This window comes from Cotesia glomerata, linkage group LG4, assembly GCF_020080835.1.
Source record: "Cotesia glomerata isolate CgM1 linkage group LG4, MPM_Cglom_v2.3, whole genome shotgun sequence".
NCBI lineage: Eukaryota > Metazoa > Arthropoda > Insecta > Hymenoptera > Braconidae > Cotesia > Cotesia glomerata.
Window position 1 is genome coordinate 7250254 of NC_058161.1, and position 17637 is coordinate 7267890.

Consider the following 17637-nt stretch of genomic DNA (forward strand, 5'->3'; position numbering starts at 1 on the left):
GTTCAGATGTAAAAGGACTGATCGATGAGTTGAAGCCAAACACTTACAAAGACGAAGAATGGAGGCTTTTTATTGACTCCTCTAGGCGAAGTCTTAAAGCTGTGCTTCTTCATAATGGAAACTTATTGGCACCGATTCCAGTAGCTCATTCGACTAAACTAAAGGAGACTTATGACAATTTACAGGTTGTATTAGATAAAATAAACTATTCAGAACATCAATGGAAGGTTTGTGGTGATCTGAAAATTGCAACAATATTGCTAGGCCAACAATCAGGGTTCACAAAGTACCCCTGCTTCTTATGTTTGTGGGATAGCCGAGACCGAAAGAATCATTACATTCAAAAAGAATGGCCAACAAGAACAAATTTGAATCCTGGTTCTCACAATGTTACGCGACAATCTCTAATTGATCCTTCCAAGTACTTGCTGCCCCCACTTCATATCAAGCTTGGCCTTATGAAGCAATTTGTCAAAGCTCTGGATAAAGATGGAAACTGTTTTAAGTACTTGGGCGAAAAATTTCCAGCTATAAGTGACGCTAAATTAAAAGAAGGAATTTTTGATGGACCCCAAATTCGGACTCTATTCCAGGATGCTAATCTTGAATATGAGATGAACGAGATTGAGAGAGCAGCTTGGGGAAGTTTTAAGGAAGTATCACAGCAATTTTTAGGGAATACGAAAAGTGATAACTACGCAACTTTAGTTGACGAGTTGTTATACAACTATAATACTTTAGGTTGCTTAATGAATACAAAATTGCACTATTTACATTCTCATCTTTCACACTTTCCTGAAAATCTTGGTGATTTTAGTGAAGAGCAGCAGTGAGAGATTCCATCAAGACATTAGTGTGATGGAAAAACGATATCAAGGAACGTGGGATGTAAATATGATGGCAGATCATTGTTGGACTCTGAAGAGAGATTTACCCGAAGAAGAGAGGAAACGAAAGAGAAACCCTTTATGCAGGACGTTTGAAGATAAAAGGGTGAGATATAAGCGGAGAACGAATTAAAATTCAAATCCAAAGGGTTTTGATGATATTTTCCGAAAAATTAATTTTTTAAGTCTTAGGACGAAATACTTTTTTATGCACCACAGATCGAATGATATGATTTTTTTATTTATTTTGAATAATAACTCGATTTTTATTATATTACATTTGATTTTTTTCCAATTTTCGGGGTTTTTTGCACATTTGTTTGATGTTTTCGAGACGTCTGAGTTATAAAAGTTGGAGATTTATATGTCGTCGATAAACCTACATGAAAATCATCATATATTTAGCTCAATACATTTTTTTTTATCACAATATTGGGAATTTTTTGTTTTTTTTCGCAATTTTCATGGGTTTTTCGGGATTTACTTAGACTTTTAATGGCTGCTGGTCTGAGTACACTTCAGATAAGTATAAAGCAGATCGAAATACATGAAAATCATGCATAGTTAGAATCTAAAAAAATTTTTCAATCACCAAAACCCCCAATTTTCCCGTTTTTTTTCGGTTTTTTACAGTTTTCTCAAAATCCTAGGGTGTAGGGGCCAAACGGACCTCAAATTCGGGTTCAGCGGGTCAAATTACATGGGAATATATGTGGCGCGTCCCAAGTACAGACAACTTTTTTTTTTTTGTGTGCCGGTGTTTTCATAAGGATTGTATGTATACAATGCAATAGACTGATCAGTATTTTGAAAAAATAATAAAGATAACAGTAAATTCATCTTCTAAACAGAAAAAAAATTAGAAAAACGGTTCACCCTAAAGGCCATCCCTGCAACTTCCCGCTAATTCCATTCCTGGGTGCTTAAAATTGTACTTATGACATTTTTGAGCTCAAAATATAATTTATGTGATATTTTGAGCTCGCTGAGTTCAAAGAAATAATATTTCTAGGCATTTGAGCTCTCCCAGCTCAAAAGTCTGATAGAACACTATTTTAATTGTTGTTTCATAGAACACTATTTTTGGAATTTTCAAACCGCAATAACTTTTGAATGGATCAATGAATTTTCACGCGATTGACGGCATTCGACGCAGTTTTATCATCCTCATAAGTTATTTTCAGGTTTTTATTGATCAAACCAAAAATTTCGGAGTAATCCCGAAAAAACACTTTTTATTTTACAAATAATTTTTATTTGTAATCTAAGTTCTATTATTATTTTATTTCTATTATAATACTATTCTTATTTGTCATATACAATTATTGTTGGCAATATAAATTCGTTCTGTCGCATTTATTTATTAAATTATCAATGCTAAATCGTAAAAAAAATTATTCATCAGACTGCCAAAAATTTGTTATAGTCTCAGAACGATCCTGTAGAGTTGTGAGAGGTAAATAACGTTTAGCTCTCAGAGCTCAACGATGTAGAGTTGCAGGAGCCAAACGGTATTGTTACCATAAGAATACGTTAACCTACTGGAACTTTTTACAACTAACTAACTACTATAGAGTTCCTATAGCAAAATTTTTTTCTCCGTGTATTGTTATTATTATTGAATAATTCAATGTTTGTCTTAACGGAGTAGTTTTTATTATGAAATTGGTAATTTTAACTACTGTTAATGGTAAATGTAACCATCTAGATTGTAAATCGTACGATTGCTCGATTTTAGGAATTATAATCTTATATTGTATTGACTCTAATGCTTAAATTATTATATTTACTTGAAATTTAAATTGTGCACTGTACGTGCGCATTCTAATCCTAAACTAATAAGGAATCAGAGAATTTAGATATTAAACTAACTTCTCTTTAGTCATCGATTTTATATTATAGAATACAAATATTTCACTCTAGAATTTCTTTTTTCTAAATTGAGATACGATGTAACAGTAATTCAAAGGATCTTTGACGTTTTTCAAAAATATCAAAAATGCTCAGATTTCTTTTGTTTTTCTTTACTTTTAAAAATAACTCTTAAATACGTTTCAGATTGGATTGAAATAAATCTTTTTTTTTTTTTGTATTTTGAATGAAGAAACTGTTTCTTCAATCAAGATTACAAAACTCTTACAATAAAATGACATTATTTCCAGTTGTAGGGAGTTGTATTTTTCGATGAAAAATTTGATTGTATTTCACGAAGATAATATACTCTGGATGGAAGTTGTAAAATTTCTTAAGCTAAGAAAACGAGTTTTAAGAAAAAACATTCTTAAATCAATACGTAAGGTTCTCTTCAGAATAATTTTATTGGATCACGAATATTTCCCTTGAATCAAATACTTTTTTTTTTTTTAGTGTAAACTTAATCTGTAGTCTTTAAAACTTCGAATTCAGGACTTGGATCTTCTTTTTAGAAGATTGATTTTTCAAATGAAATAACGTTTCATATAAAGGATATATTATAATAATCCTCGAAATATAGCATAAACATATTATGAATGTAATTAATTCAATTCAGTAGAAATCCAATTAATGAAATATTTTGAACTTTACTCATAAAGTACTGTTACATTAAATCAAAATTATATTTCATTTAAGCGAAAATCATGACGCAGAAAACAATCCGATCATTATAATCCAAGCTGAAGCTTCGACGATTGTAAATATTGGTACCATCAGATCATTTCCATCATCCAAACATAACACCAAACATTATTATGAAATATGTAAAGGGCGACGGAACAACGGGTCTTGTCATAAATAAATAAATAAATAAATCGATAAAATTATAGTAAGTGAATAAGTATACAAGAGGATGAATAAATAAGAAAAAAATTGAGAGTCTCGATTAGGTAATTGGTCTGCCGACACTCTAGTTGATTTATTCTAATTAAACCCTTGGTATTCAAGACACTTATCTACAGACATTCAATAAAATCTTATTCTTTTATAGTCGTTACTTTTCTACTCGCTTTTTAGTCTATTTTCTTGATGTACCTCTTACACTCGGCTATCAGCCTGTGATCTGACGGCACTTGTTTTTTCTCAAATAGTAATTCACTTTTTTCATTGTAAAAGCAACCCAAAGGCCAAAGAATCTGCGACTTTTGTATTGCACAGACGAAACGATTTCCCGGCATATAAATGGATGTTAAAGAGGTGAGTCTTTTCAGCAGTATACGTTTTTTGCAATGATTCCGGTTGTAAAGCGGAGACAGGAAAATGGGGATGAAAAAAGACAGTGGGATCGAGCTGTCGGGAAAATGGGAAGATCTTAACATTCTAAATCTTTTTCTTGGCAGGAAAGAGGCTTGTTGGGTGGGTAATCGTGATACTGTGCTGAGTTTTTGCAGTTAGGGGACGGCACATGGTATTAGTTTTAAAGTTAACCCAAGTAACGAGTTCCATTAGCTTTACTAAATTTTGTCTGTTATTTTGTTTCCGAAAATTATTCAGTTGTTTTCATTTGCTCAAATTGTAATTTAATCATTTACAAAACACTTAATGTTTCCGTTAGTAGAAGTTGACCCATAAATTATTGGATAATAAATACCTGGAACATAATTTTTTTATGTTATGTGAACTAATTTAAAAAATGGAACTCAGTAATATCTTCTGCTGTTAATTTTTTTATCATCGTTACAGTTAATTTTTCAAATTTTCTATGAAGTATAATCTAAATGACTATATAAAGTTTGTATTTGCTGTCAATTGATTTGTATAAGAAATTAATTATGTCCATTATATAAATATATTTGAGCTCTGTACGCACATATAATTTTTATAAATTTTGTTCTAAATAATTAAAAAATAAATTTTAAAAAAATGATAAATTTTTAAAAATTAAAATCGAATTCTTTCGGTTGAGTAATAATTCATTATAAAATGTCGTTTTCATTCAACATGCTTGAAAAAAAAAATTTATATTAAAAAATATAAATATTACTGAAATATTACTTTTCAGTGATCTTTGGGATTCGTAACCCATTGCCGAATCTCGCAGCCCCAAGCACAGTTGTAATCCAACTCTATGGGTCGCGAATTATTCGCGAAAATCGCAAGATTGCTGTTAGGAAAAAAAAAAAAAAATTTCGTAATTATACTGATAATATAAAAAATTCTGATTTTTAAATAATCAATAATATATTCTGCAAGTTATGGAAAATATGAACAATATTTATTTCTTGACTGAAAGTTAATTATACAACACTGATAAAATTTACAAACATTTCAGAGTTTAAAATTTTTCTTATGTTCTTCAAAGTATTTTTATTTATCTATTATCAAAGTGGACAGGCTTTGCTAGTAATTCTATAAAATAATGACTTCTATTTATTAATATAATTAATGCTTCGATTTTAGTAAGAAATTGAATAAATGACAAATAACAGAAACGTTAAACTTTTACGTCATAAAAAAAACGAATGAATTTTTTTTAATAATAATATAAATGTTTCCTGAAAATTTTACGACAAAGTTATCAACGAGTTTCATTAATTAAATATACTTTTTCTGCTGAAAGTCCGCTCATTAGCATGCTGATGAAATATAACTGTAATGAGCAATTTATTATAAATTAAATAAAAAGAATAAAATGCTGTGTACATTTGAATACCCCAATAGAGTTATTAAAGTAAAACTTGAATTTTCTACATCACTGAAAGATGTTATGTAACTCTGATGAAAAAATTTATTTTTAAAAAATGTTAAACGAATGAAAAAGTTTTAAAGTTTAGTCCTTATGCGACCATTTAATTTATAACCCGCTGGCAAGAATTTAGAAGATTTCTTTCTTCGTTCTCTTTCTCGTATCTTGAGTGCACGCTGGGGAGGCTAAAATATATATCAGTTAAAGTAAAAAGTATCACAAAGAAAAAGATAAAAAATGAGTTGGTTCTGGCTGTATAGGTTAAATGCTAAAGGACACGGGACATAAGGGCGAAACAATTACTAAAGTTCTTGGCAAGTTAACTCAAATCAAAAGAGAGAAAGATTAAATCGTTGCATAGAGAATAGAAGGAGATTCTATGAAGTAGGTCGTTACCGGGTGTCGGGTGATGAGTGATTAACTTAAGGTTTTAGGACAAGAATATCATCCAGCCCCCTCATTGTCGCTATTTTCTTCTCACTTCTGACTGTGGGTGGACCTAAAAGCCCAAAGTTATCAGCTTTCATCCCTTGGCCTCTTTAGTCCTTTCGATAGAGGTCACAACCCCGTTTCCCCCATCAACACTTTATCTTTCAGATAATCGTGGACCTGCATAAATCGCATCCAGTCTACAGTCTACATATAGTCCATGATGCTTAATGGGACGTTGCTCCATGTTGACACAAATTCACACACTGAGCCTGAGATAGGAATTAAACTAGACCCCCTACCCACCACGCAAAAGTCCATATTGGATAATATAAATGGAAGACCAAGAGACGCATTTGGTCAAGACTTTGTCCGACATAATGCAGGATTTATGGAATTGGCTATTTTCAAATGAAACTATTGAATAAACCAGAACATAACGGAACAGCACGAGAGGGATTTCGGTGAATGAAAAACCAAAAAGTAAATTGATCCAGAACAAATGTTGTATGCATAGACGTTCACTTTAAATATAATTTGATTAATGTTTGTCCATTAAATTCCTATTTTTTCCCGCTTTTTAAATTCATTTTTTCTTCCGTTTTGCTCGTTTTTAACTCGGGAGTTATTGCTAAAGTTTGTGATAGTGCTACTCGGTTATTAACGAAATCCTCGAGCTCACCAACTGCCCCAGAGGATTAAGAGGATTTTCGAAGCTATAAAATGATCCCGGGATCAGAATTAAAGGTTTTTTATTTTTCCACTCTTTAACTTTTTTATTTATATTTATATTTTTATTAAGTACTGGTTAAATCTTAACTAATTAATAAACACGCATTTGTTTGGTTAAATTTACATTTCTTATCAATAGAATTTTTTGTGGTATTATATGAATATACATAATCCTTCAAGTGAGTTATACTTACTGTAAAATATAGATTTTTAGTATTATATTAATTGAAAGAAATTACAACACGAGGCGATATTTAGTAAAAATATAATAATATGTTTATTGATAAGGGAAGTACTACATACAACTGTTTCCTAGCCTGGGTGGTATTAGACTAACTCAAAAATTATCTCTTAAAATTACCTGGGCTTCTCGGTCCCTTCTCACCCCCATCTCTCAACTTCAGACTTTTTAAGTCTGAGATTCAACTCTAGTCTTCTTAAAGTTTGCAAATATATTAATTGTTCTTGTTTAACGTTATGTATTATTTTTAATAAGTGGAGAAAGCTTGATTGATAAAAAAGAAAAATTTTATAAATTGATATTTTGATTTTAGTTAAAATATAAATTAAAATGTAAATCATGGATATAAAATCAAAAAATTATATTTCTGTAAAATTAAATCCGTGATTTTTTATCACTATCTTGAGAAGAATATCAAATAATTATGATAAAATTTCATAAGTTTTGTCAAATCCATCTTATCTCTTATCTTCTTTTCTAATGTATTTATTTACTTACACTGATAAAATAGCGTCTGTTGGTTTATTGTTTGCCGTAATGATATCACAAAAGCCGCTTAACAGATCTCTGGAATTTATCTCGAGCGACAATAGCAAAACTTCATTTCAAAATAAAGACTACTTAAAACTTTTTTTTCCATTACTTTACTGAACAGCCTGCACAAATAAATCACCGAGCAATTTATACAAAATATTTACTTGGCAGATAAAAAAAAATTTTCTATGTACCTATAATTTAAGATATCATAAGAAGACGTTTTTGTATCGAAATAATTTTTGAAAATATAAAATCTTAAAAATATATGCTGAGTAAAAATGAAAAGAATTATAATGATAAATTCATTTTTTTTTTAGATTATTAATAAATAGTACGAGGAGAAATCTGAAAAAATTGTGGAACTTTATTATTAAAAAAGCGATTTTTAATCTATACAAAAATATTGCCCTGCACTAATGAAATAAGTTAATTAGATTCATTAACTTCAAATTTTTTGCTTGATGCAAAATAATGAAATTCTTAATAAACAATCATTATCTCACTTTAATATTTTTTCTTTTGAATCATTCAATTTTTCCGTCAATTATCAACTTACATCATTACAATTTAATTCATTTTCGACTTTCCGTATCAAATTCACACTATCAAATAAAAACTAACCAAATATATGTCTCGTATATTTTACCTCCTGACACCTACTTTTATTCTCCCAGACTACTAGCATAACGTCTCCAACACCAAGTGAAGCAGATCTTAGGCGAAGGGGGTTCAGACTTCACAGAGTTATTTATTTTTATGGGGTTTCTCTCTTTATGTCGTTGAGTTACCACCGTAAGTCGAATTCTCGTTTATATTTCTCCTCTTTTCGCCGTCGTAGACTCGATATACTCTTGCGTGAAACCTAGTGCTCGCGTTGCGCTTAATGGCGTTACGGGGTTGCCAAGGCAACTGTAGGGAAGCATCACCGTGGACCCTAGGAGTCAGGAGACTGCTGCTCGCAGTCGATTCTGTCGGAACTGGAAAACGCATTTGTCCTGTAAAAACATTATAAGAACATTGCGCTCTCTATCTCTACAAAGATTACCTTATAGTATGGTACAGTAACATTTTCCTTTATACCTTCTACGTATTCCTCTTGTCGGCAAGCAAACCTTCGAGGCACGTAAGCTCTAAAAGGCTTTTGTGGATAAACCATCAAATCACCAAAGATTAAGATTTATTCCAGGTGCATATAATCCGCTGCTTTTGATGCACCGTTCACAAGGATTAAGCTGAAGGCACGTGGAATTTGAATGCGAATCCTTAAAACATAACCGATACGCAAGCGCTACTAATATTGGCACGCCCTTGGTTAATGCTCTGTCTCTGGCTCTGTATCCTGATGTGCCAGAGCAGGGATACACGTACGAGGGAGAGTTTTAAAATGAGAGCATCAGACTACGTCCTCTGGGATATTCCGCGTGTATTTGCGAACCAACAAACTTGATACACCGATACATTTTAGTATTTTGTGTGGGAAATATATATCTATTTCAAACGTAGATACATGTATATGTGTTTACCTATATACTACTACCAAATTCATGCGTCCGCGTGGAATTAAACTCGGATAGTATCTAGACTCTGTTGTTATATTCCAGATCCAATGTATTTGCATTAATCATTTTTTTTACCTATAAAATATCACTGCTAAATTTACCGACGAACTTGTAGCTCTATCAATGTAAAAAGAGATATAAATATAAATAATAATATTAAGTTTGACAAAACCAAAAATGCATGATTTACTCATTTTCTTTTGAAGATAGTAGCATAGAAAAAATACTATTTTCTTCAAAATATTATTTTCGTTTCAGAATATATAAAGAAATATTTATTCTCGGATCAATGTCTTAAGATTGTTAGGTCAAGACTCGCGATAAATTTTCTGATCAGATCCTACGTGGCCATATCACACTTTATATGAGAATAAAAAAATAAAATTTTGTGGCTTTTCAATTTTTTATTTTTTTTTTAAATATTGTGCAGCGAAAAAAAAACATATACATTGAATCCAGGAAATAATTTTGAAGAACTTTATCGTTTTAATTTATGTTGAAAAATTCTTCGAATACGAATTTTTTTTGATTTAAGTAAATTTTATTTGATCCAAGAATTTTTTGTCTCAATTTAAGATAATAAAAATTAGGACGACGGTTGACCCTAAAGGTCATCCCTGCAACTTCCCGTTCACTTTGTACTTAAGTGCTCAAAATTACACATTACGTTTTTGAGCTCTTCAAGCTCAAAATATGATACTTGTGTCATTTTGAGCTTTTCGAGCTCAAAACTCTCATAGTAGCTTAATAAAACACAACTTTTTGAATTTTCAAACCGCAATAACTTTTGAATGAATGAACCTATTTTCACGCGGTTGGCAGCATTCGACGCAGTTTCCGAAGCCTCATGAAGAATCTTTGAATATGAATTGATCAAACTAGCAATTTTGGATTGATTCCGAAAAAACACTTTTTTTGGTTTTCTTTCGACAACGATAAATCTAAATAATCTAAACGATACAAATATAAATAATGATACACACACACACACACACACACCCACCCACCCACACATACACACGCACACACACACACACACACACACATACATACAGACATACGGACATCATCGCGGAAACATTCGGGGAAGCTTCCTAGGACCTGAAAACGTCGAGATATAATGAGAACTCAATTTTCAAAAAACGCAGTAAAACCAATAACTTCCCGATTTTTGAAAATTTTCAATTTTCTTAGCGGGAAGTTAAAAATATTTAAAATTTTTAAGTATAAAAAAATAAATGTAAAGATATCAGGAAATATTCACGGGAAACAGGAAATTTAAAGACATGCAATAAATGTATAAATGAAAAATACATATTTTATGGATAAAATTTAAACGATGAAATAAAAGTTGCTTTTGATACTTAAACTTTTTGTTCCTTGTTTTTACAAAATTTTTTTATTTGAACTTTATGTTGGGTTGAAATTGATGCCTTTGCATAGACCGTAGTCACTTGGGTTTTTTTGCGGCGGTCTTGTTTAGAGAAAGTAGAGGGTGTATGTAGTAAAGCTTGACGCATTTGGCGAGCTGAAAACTCGGTTGTGAGCCTATCCATTTTGGAGCCCCCGAGGGGTGAATTCTCCCTTGTCTCCCGGCCTCAAACAGATTGCCAAGCGGTGAGAAAAGTGCCACGTGAAGTCAGAAATCATACTAGTCAGGTTATGTGCTATGCAAAAGCTCCTTTCGCCGATCCTTTTAAAGAAACTTTATTATCGGAGGGTACTGAGCTGTCTTATGATTATGCGCCATTTAAATTAGCGTTATTTTTCATTTTATTTATTATTGACACGTTTGGATTCAGAATAAACGTATGTTTTTACCAGTTTCACACCCTCCGGAAAGGTGACGAAGACTCATCATTCTCACAAAGTAATTTAACGCGTCTTCGCGCCTAGACACATTCAGTTATGTGTACAAAAAGTGATAAATGATTTTCTGTAAAGAACAACTTGATAAAAAAAGTCAAAACGAAAATAAAAGACCCTACTCTACCTCTCTTATCATTGTGAATTTTCACACAGTCCGTTTTTTATTTTTTACGTCCCTCGTGCCACGATGATTACACTATTTTTCAAAAGAATACTCTTCACGATGAATAATAATTCAGAGTCACTTTATCTGAAAAAAATAAAGAAATTAATTTTTTAAAGATTTTGATTTATAAACGTAATTGAGTTGAAAACTAGTGATAAATTTTTACAACGGTAATCTGTTTTCATGTCTACATTTTTGTATGTATTTATAATAATGACAGGGTAAATTTTTTACCTCATGATTGAGGGGGTATTCTGGTCTAGAAAGATGTCTGAATTTTAGGTATTTTTTGGAGGCAATAAAAAAAATATTAATTATTTTATTATCAATTATTATTGATATTTTAACAGTATAAAAAATTTAATATTAAAAAAAAAACCCCAAACTCGAAAAAGTTCAGAATATCTTTTTGAGAATAGTTTTGGTCATCTCTATAGACAGTCAACGTCTTCATTCAATTTAAAAGATAAAAATAGTATATTACACTATTAGAGCATAAAGTTTGAGATTTCTGCACTGCGCGCCATGATGCCTGAGGCGTAGCCGAGGAGTAGCCGAGGGCATCACGGCGCGCAGTTCAGAGCTCTCAAACTTCTGCCCGTGTAGTGTATACTATTCCACAGATTCGGTAGAATCTGGCGCCAAGTTCCGTTCAAATCCGTTGTAAACGGAGCGCCAGACTACCGAGTGTGTTTACTGTAAGCAGAACGGTATTTCGAGGTTGCAAAATTTTATTTAATTCTACGGTACTTCTTGTTCCTAAATTTTATATTATATCAGTAATTCATACTTTATTTTACTGATATCAATTAATTATATTCAATTATAACAATTAATCTACTTGAAATTATTAAATTTTATCAGCACAAACTATAGCAAGCTCAAAAATTTCGATCCTAACTTTTTTTCGATGTAAAAAGTGACATGCCACAGACTAAGTAATTCGAGAATGCATGGTAATAGTCCAATAGATGGGAAACTACAGTTAAAAAAATAAATTTCACAGCTTGCATATACACCCGCCAGGGTGCGCTGCAATTATTTTTACATAAACTGTAGCTTCAAGGGGATAGTTTGCTATAAAAAATGCAGCCAACTTGAGATTTAAGTTGGTACCAATTGCAAATTTTTATTATAATTACAAAAAATACTGAAATCCGAACAAAAACAGTTTCACTGTAAAAAAACCGCGCCAAGTCCACGTTCATAAGACTATTAAGAAAAAAAAAATTTTTTTTTTCTTTACAAAAAGATATAAAATAGAAAAATTAAAAAATCCAAGTAACCGATATGATTGTATATGATTTTCGGAAATTAAAAAAAATTTTGTTGTAAATTTAAAAATTAAGAAAAAAATTTTGGAACGTACTTGGTGTGCGTCATTGTGTATTTCAATTTTTTTAAAGTCCTAGTAAATAGATTTTACGAATTTCATGAAAAGTAAAATATTTTGCAACCACGCACACTAAATACGTTCCAAATAAAGAAATAGTATATTACACACCTAGGGAAGTAAAGTAAGAAATGTCTCAGATCACATGTAATTGTCGGCCGAGGCGAAGCCGAGGTTGACAAACATGTGATCTGAGGCTTTCTTATTTACTTCCCGTGGAGTGTATACTATTTTTTTGCTCGACGAAGGCAGAAAGCGGCACTTTCGTTTAGCGCAGCGGGCCGAAAGTTGACGCTTTCTGCCCGTCGAGCAAAAAAATTATTTAATTAAAAAAAAAAAGTAAATGTCATTAAATTTATTTAAAAAATTTAAAAAACTGCTGATAATTTTAAAAAAGTATGAAACTGGGTTAACAATCTCTTTTAGTTTTTTCATTCAATCAACAAAAAAATTATTCCAACATTAAAGCGATGTACCTGCTATATCGTTCTCTTGTGAGTGATAATAGGTCAAAACTTAAGCACCGTAGCAAGTACATTGATGGGTTGAAGCGAATGCAAATTTATTAAGTACTTGAAATGGAAAGAATATGCCAACAATAATTTTCTTCGAGAGAGTGGATAGTATTGAGGTCAGAATTGTAGTGAAGTTTTTAACTCATTCCTGGTTTGTGTCTAAGTAAATGAATTAATTTACTGTTAGACAGATGAGCTGGGCAGTTGACTCGAGTAAATTTAAATATTTCCAGATCAGTCAGAAACAACCGTCAGAGTAGAATCTAATTATACCTTTCTCTTCAATTTTGAGTTTTTAAGATTTAAGATCACAAAAATGTTTATCAATCTTTCATTACTTGAATTTCATGAATTGAATATATTCTACATTAAAATAAATAACTTTTAAAGAATTTTTGGAAACACAAATATTTCTTAAAAAATATGATCAATTGATTTAATTATTTAGCGGTCCAATCAAGATTTATGTTAAAGATAATCCTATTGAAAATTACATTAAGAAATATTTCCGGTTGTTCACAATAAGTAATTAAGCACCAAAATCGACAATATCAATTAATACGCCGTCATGATATAGATTTGATCTAAAGCTGTTGCCATCTGTGAAGTAGCCAAATAAAACTTTTCTTCTATCAATCAAAAGTAAATGAAAGCTTTACTTTTAAAATTACATATCAGTGAAATGAAACTTTTTGATAAAAAATTAACACAAATGTTAATGTGAAATTATTGTTTGTAATATAATTAGATAACTTTTTTTTATGATTACAATCCATCTAAATCCGACAGGGTTTAACATTATAATATAAAGCGAACAAATTTTATTAACCTTTTATAATTTATTATGCATAAAAAAATTTTCCGCTTTGCATACTTATCTCCCCTTTAAAAGATAATAATCAGATCATAAAGCACAGAGCCATAGAAATTCGTCTATATATATATTATATCATGTATACATCCCATTGGCACCCTCTTTTGCGTGATATAATAATAGTCCAATAATCTCGATAATCGAGATAAACCCTTTAACGTGTCTACCCAATCGACCAGTGATATTTGCACAGAATCCATTCCATTGGTATAATCGTATGTCCAGGATGAGAACATAACAAATAGACCTGAGCCCGAGACTCGGTTCTGTCCTAAAACCTCCGTCCCGGGTGTCTAGACTCAGGCTAACAACCTCAACTTGGACAATTCAACAACAAGTAGGGTAAGACCGATATTCACGTAATCTATCTCGTCTGCGTCTTGACGATATTATACAGACTCCAGACTGTTCTCCTTATATTATTGCATATTAGTAAGCTCTTCCTTTGCTTCCCCAACTTTAACGAAGACGTACGTTACACCCTTAGTAATAGTACATATCCACAGTTTCTACACATACCTTTACTGCATACATATAGATGCGTCAAAACATCGAACAATTAACCCCAAGGGATTCGGAAAACCGGGTACAGGCACCAAGCCCCTTATAACGTTACACACGCGCCTCCATCGTTACATCGCGGAGTTGTGTACCCTACTCGTGATAACCCCCAAGTGGCTCATGGACTCCTTTTCAACCGCAGGGGAATCACCCAAGGATTACATGAAAATTCTATTATCATCTTAACGTCTCTCATGCGTCCGCAAATCTCGATCACGTATTTTACATTTCGACATACCTATTCTTCAAAATCGATCGATGCACTCGAGGAATTTATTCAACCCTCATTTAAGTGCCTTAGTTTGTGACCTTCCTTGGATTCTGATTGATATTTTATCGAAATTTTATCGCATGGAAAATCCTAAAATGGTGAGATTATAAAATTAATGTTTTGCTTCAAGGTTTAATTTTATTGATGAATATTTGCAAATTTTATGAGAAAAATTTATACTACTGCGGTTTCTGAATGAAAAAATTTAGAAAAGATTCAGTAAAATATTCCGTTAAATTAAATGTTTTTTAATATCATAACTTTTTTTTTGCCTTTTTATTAGTTATTAACGAACCTAGAATTCGAAATAAGTACTCGAATTCTTAAATTGTTGTTATCTTTTACCTATAAACTATGTACTGAACTAGTAGCGCCACAAAAAAAGAGAAGTAAAAAATCAATCGATTGTCGATAACGGAGAAATTCAATTAGATTTGAATTGCTGGGTTAATCTTCTAATGAAATTTGGTCACAGAATGTTCAGTGAGTGTTTGTTGCAACAAACTCCATGGAGGAAGCACTTCGAGCAATTTGAACAAATTGAGGGGAGAAATTTCATGAAGAGATGACTGTAATAATATTCTGAAATTCTTATAATAAAAGCACTTGGGAGAAGATGTTGAAAGATGTCACTTGATAGCGTTATGCAGTTTTCACAATTATTTTTGTGAAAAATTAAACTGTTTGACCATCTTGTTACACTGAGAGTAAATATTTATTTTTAAAAAAGGGCATTGTTATAAAAAAAATTAATTCGTTGAAAATTTTCAACAATTTTATTTTTTGGCTGACAAAATTGAAATTTTTCTTACGGTGACTTTTTTGTTGAAAAAAAGTTTTTTTGATTAAAAAAAAACAATTTTAGATAGACAACTTGCGGATTTTTATCCAAAATTGTTTTTTCTATCAGTGTACGGATTAATTTTCTTTTATCAGTTTTTGAATTGGAAGAGTCCACCAAACATCCATATAAATCTTGAAATCTTCTTGCATGTAAAACTTAATTATGAATATTTTCGTGAAAAATGTACTAATATGGCCTGATATATCTATAAAAGGCCAGATCAGGCCATCATCTATGTCTGTTAAAAATTTTTTCACCCATTTTTCCTAATTATAACTAGACGATTTTTAACCTCCCGCTAAGAAAATCGAAGATTTTCGAAAAATCGGGAAGTTATTGTTTTCACCCCGTTTTGCAAAAATCGAGGTTTCAACAGATCTCGACGTTTTGAAGCCCTAAGAAGCTTTCCTGACTATTTTTACGGTGATGTCCGTACGTCTGTATGTATGTATGTATGTGTATATATATATATATATATATATATATATATATATATATATATATATATATATATAATGATGTGTGTGTGTGTGTGTGTGTGTGTGTAAACCTCTTATAACTTCTGAACGGATTGACCGATTTGATCGCAGTTGGTGTCATTTGAAAGGTCTTCATACGGCCACACACACACACACACACACACACACACACACACACACACACACACACACAGACGAAATCACCGCGACATACGGAAATCACCGCGGCAACTTCGTGGAAGCTTCCTAGGACTTCAAAACGTCAACATCCGTTGAAAACTCGATTTTCGAAAAACGGGGTAAAACCAATAACTTCCAGATTTTTGAAAATTTTCAATTTTCTTAGCGGGAAGTTAAAAATCGAAAAAAGTGTTTTTTGTAATAACTCCGAAATGTTTCATCAGATCAATTTTTTTGTTCTGAATTATTTCTAGAGCTTAAAAAACTACATCGATCGCCGCCAACCGCGTGAAAATTGGTTGATTCATTCAAAAGTTATAGCAATTTGAAAATTTTAAAAATCGTGTTTTATCGAACTTTGATAAGATTTTTGAGCTCAAAGAATTCAAAAGCATAGGAAAGCTATCTCTTTGAGCTCGGAGAGCTCAAAATAACACATAAATTATATTTTTGAGCTCAAAGAGCTCAAAAACGTCATAAGTACAATTTTAAGCGCCTAGGTATGGAATTAGCGGGAAGTTGCAGGGATGGCCTTCAGGGTCAACCGTTTTCCTAATTTTTTTTACATTGATATTATGTACTTTGACATTTATTACAACACTTATTTGTTATTCAGTAGATCTCATTAAACAATATCTTGCAAGATTAATTTAAAAATAAATAAACCACGTGTTTCAGCGCAGTCTGGCAACATTGCACAAAACAGAACGCGCGAATTTTGAATTTGAATAATTCCTGTGTATATTTATGGGTTATATTTTTCAACTCAACACTATACGCAGCTAGATAAATATAAACAGCTGTTATGCGCGGTGTTGCCAGGTCTGAGTTTTGTGAAAAAATACTTGAGTCAAACGTTGACTATTTATTGTTTTTGTTAATGAAATTATTTAATTATTTTAATTAATAATAATGTAAGGTAACGGTTCAATTATAGTAATGAATTTTCGTATTCAAATTTTTAATTTTAATGAAAAAAAAATTTAGATTCTATTATGACTTACGGGGTACTGTCCATGCAACCTTAAATCTATTGAAAAAATTTAGATTTTATGTTGAAATAAGGTTTGCGTTTACAGTTTTTTTTTTTAATCTTATTAAAACTTAGTTCAGTAATTTTTTTGGCAATCAAAAAAAAATCATAATTTAAAAAATTATAATAACTTAATATTTAGAAAACCAGCAACAATTGTTATTTACGAGGCTTAATTACCAAATATTTTTAAATAAAAAATTAAAGTTTTCTTTTAACACAAATTACGTTTAATTAAGAGTTTAACAATTAAAAAATTTTTTTTTGTCAATTGAAATATTGAATTTTTTTAATTGATTCAAAATGTGTATAAAAAGCGATTTTTGATACTTCTAACAAAAATTTTTTTAACCACTTGGGGTTTACGTGCTCCAAACTTTAGACAGCATTATACATACGGAAAAGGG

The 17637-nt window shown here is 31.2% G+C and overlaps 1 long non-coding RNA gene across 1 annotated transcript in view; it reads right to left on the minus strand.

Moving 5' to 3' along the window:
- Positions 1-10301: 10301 nt before the first annotated feature.
- Positions 10302-17637, minus strand: part of LOC123264228 — a 39991-nt gene continuing 32655 nt past the window's right edge. Inside the window, exons 3-4 of the long non-coding RNA XR_006509289.1 lie at positions 11039-11164; positions 10302-10981 (exon numbers count right to left, since the gene is read on the minus strand). This is a non-coding gene — a long non-coding RNA (uncharacterized LOC123264228). The remainder of the gene's footprint in view (positions 10982-11038; positions 11165-17637) is intronic.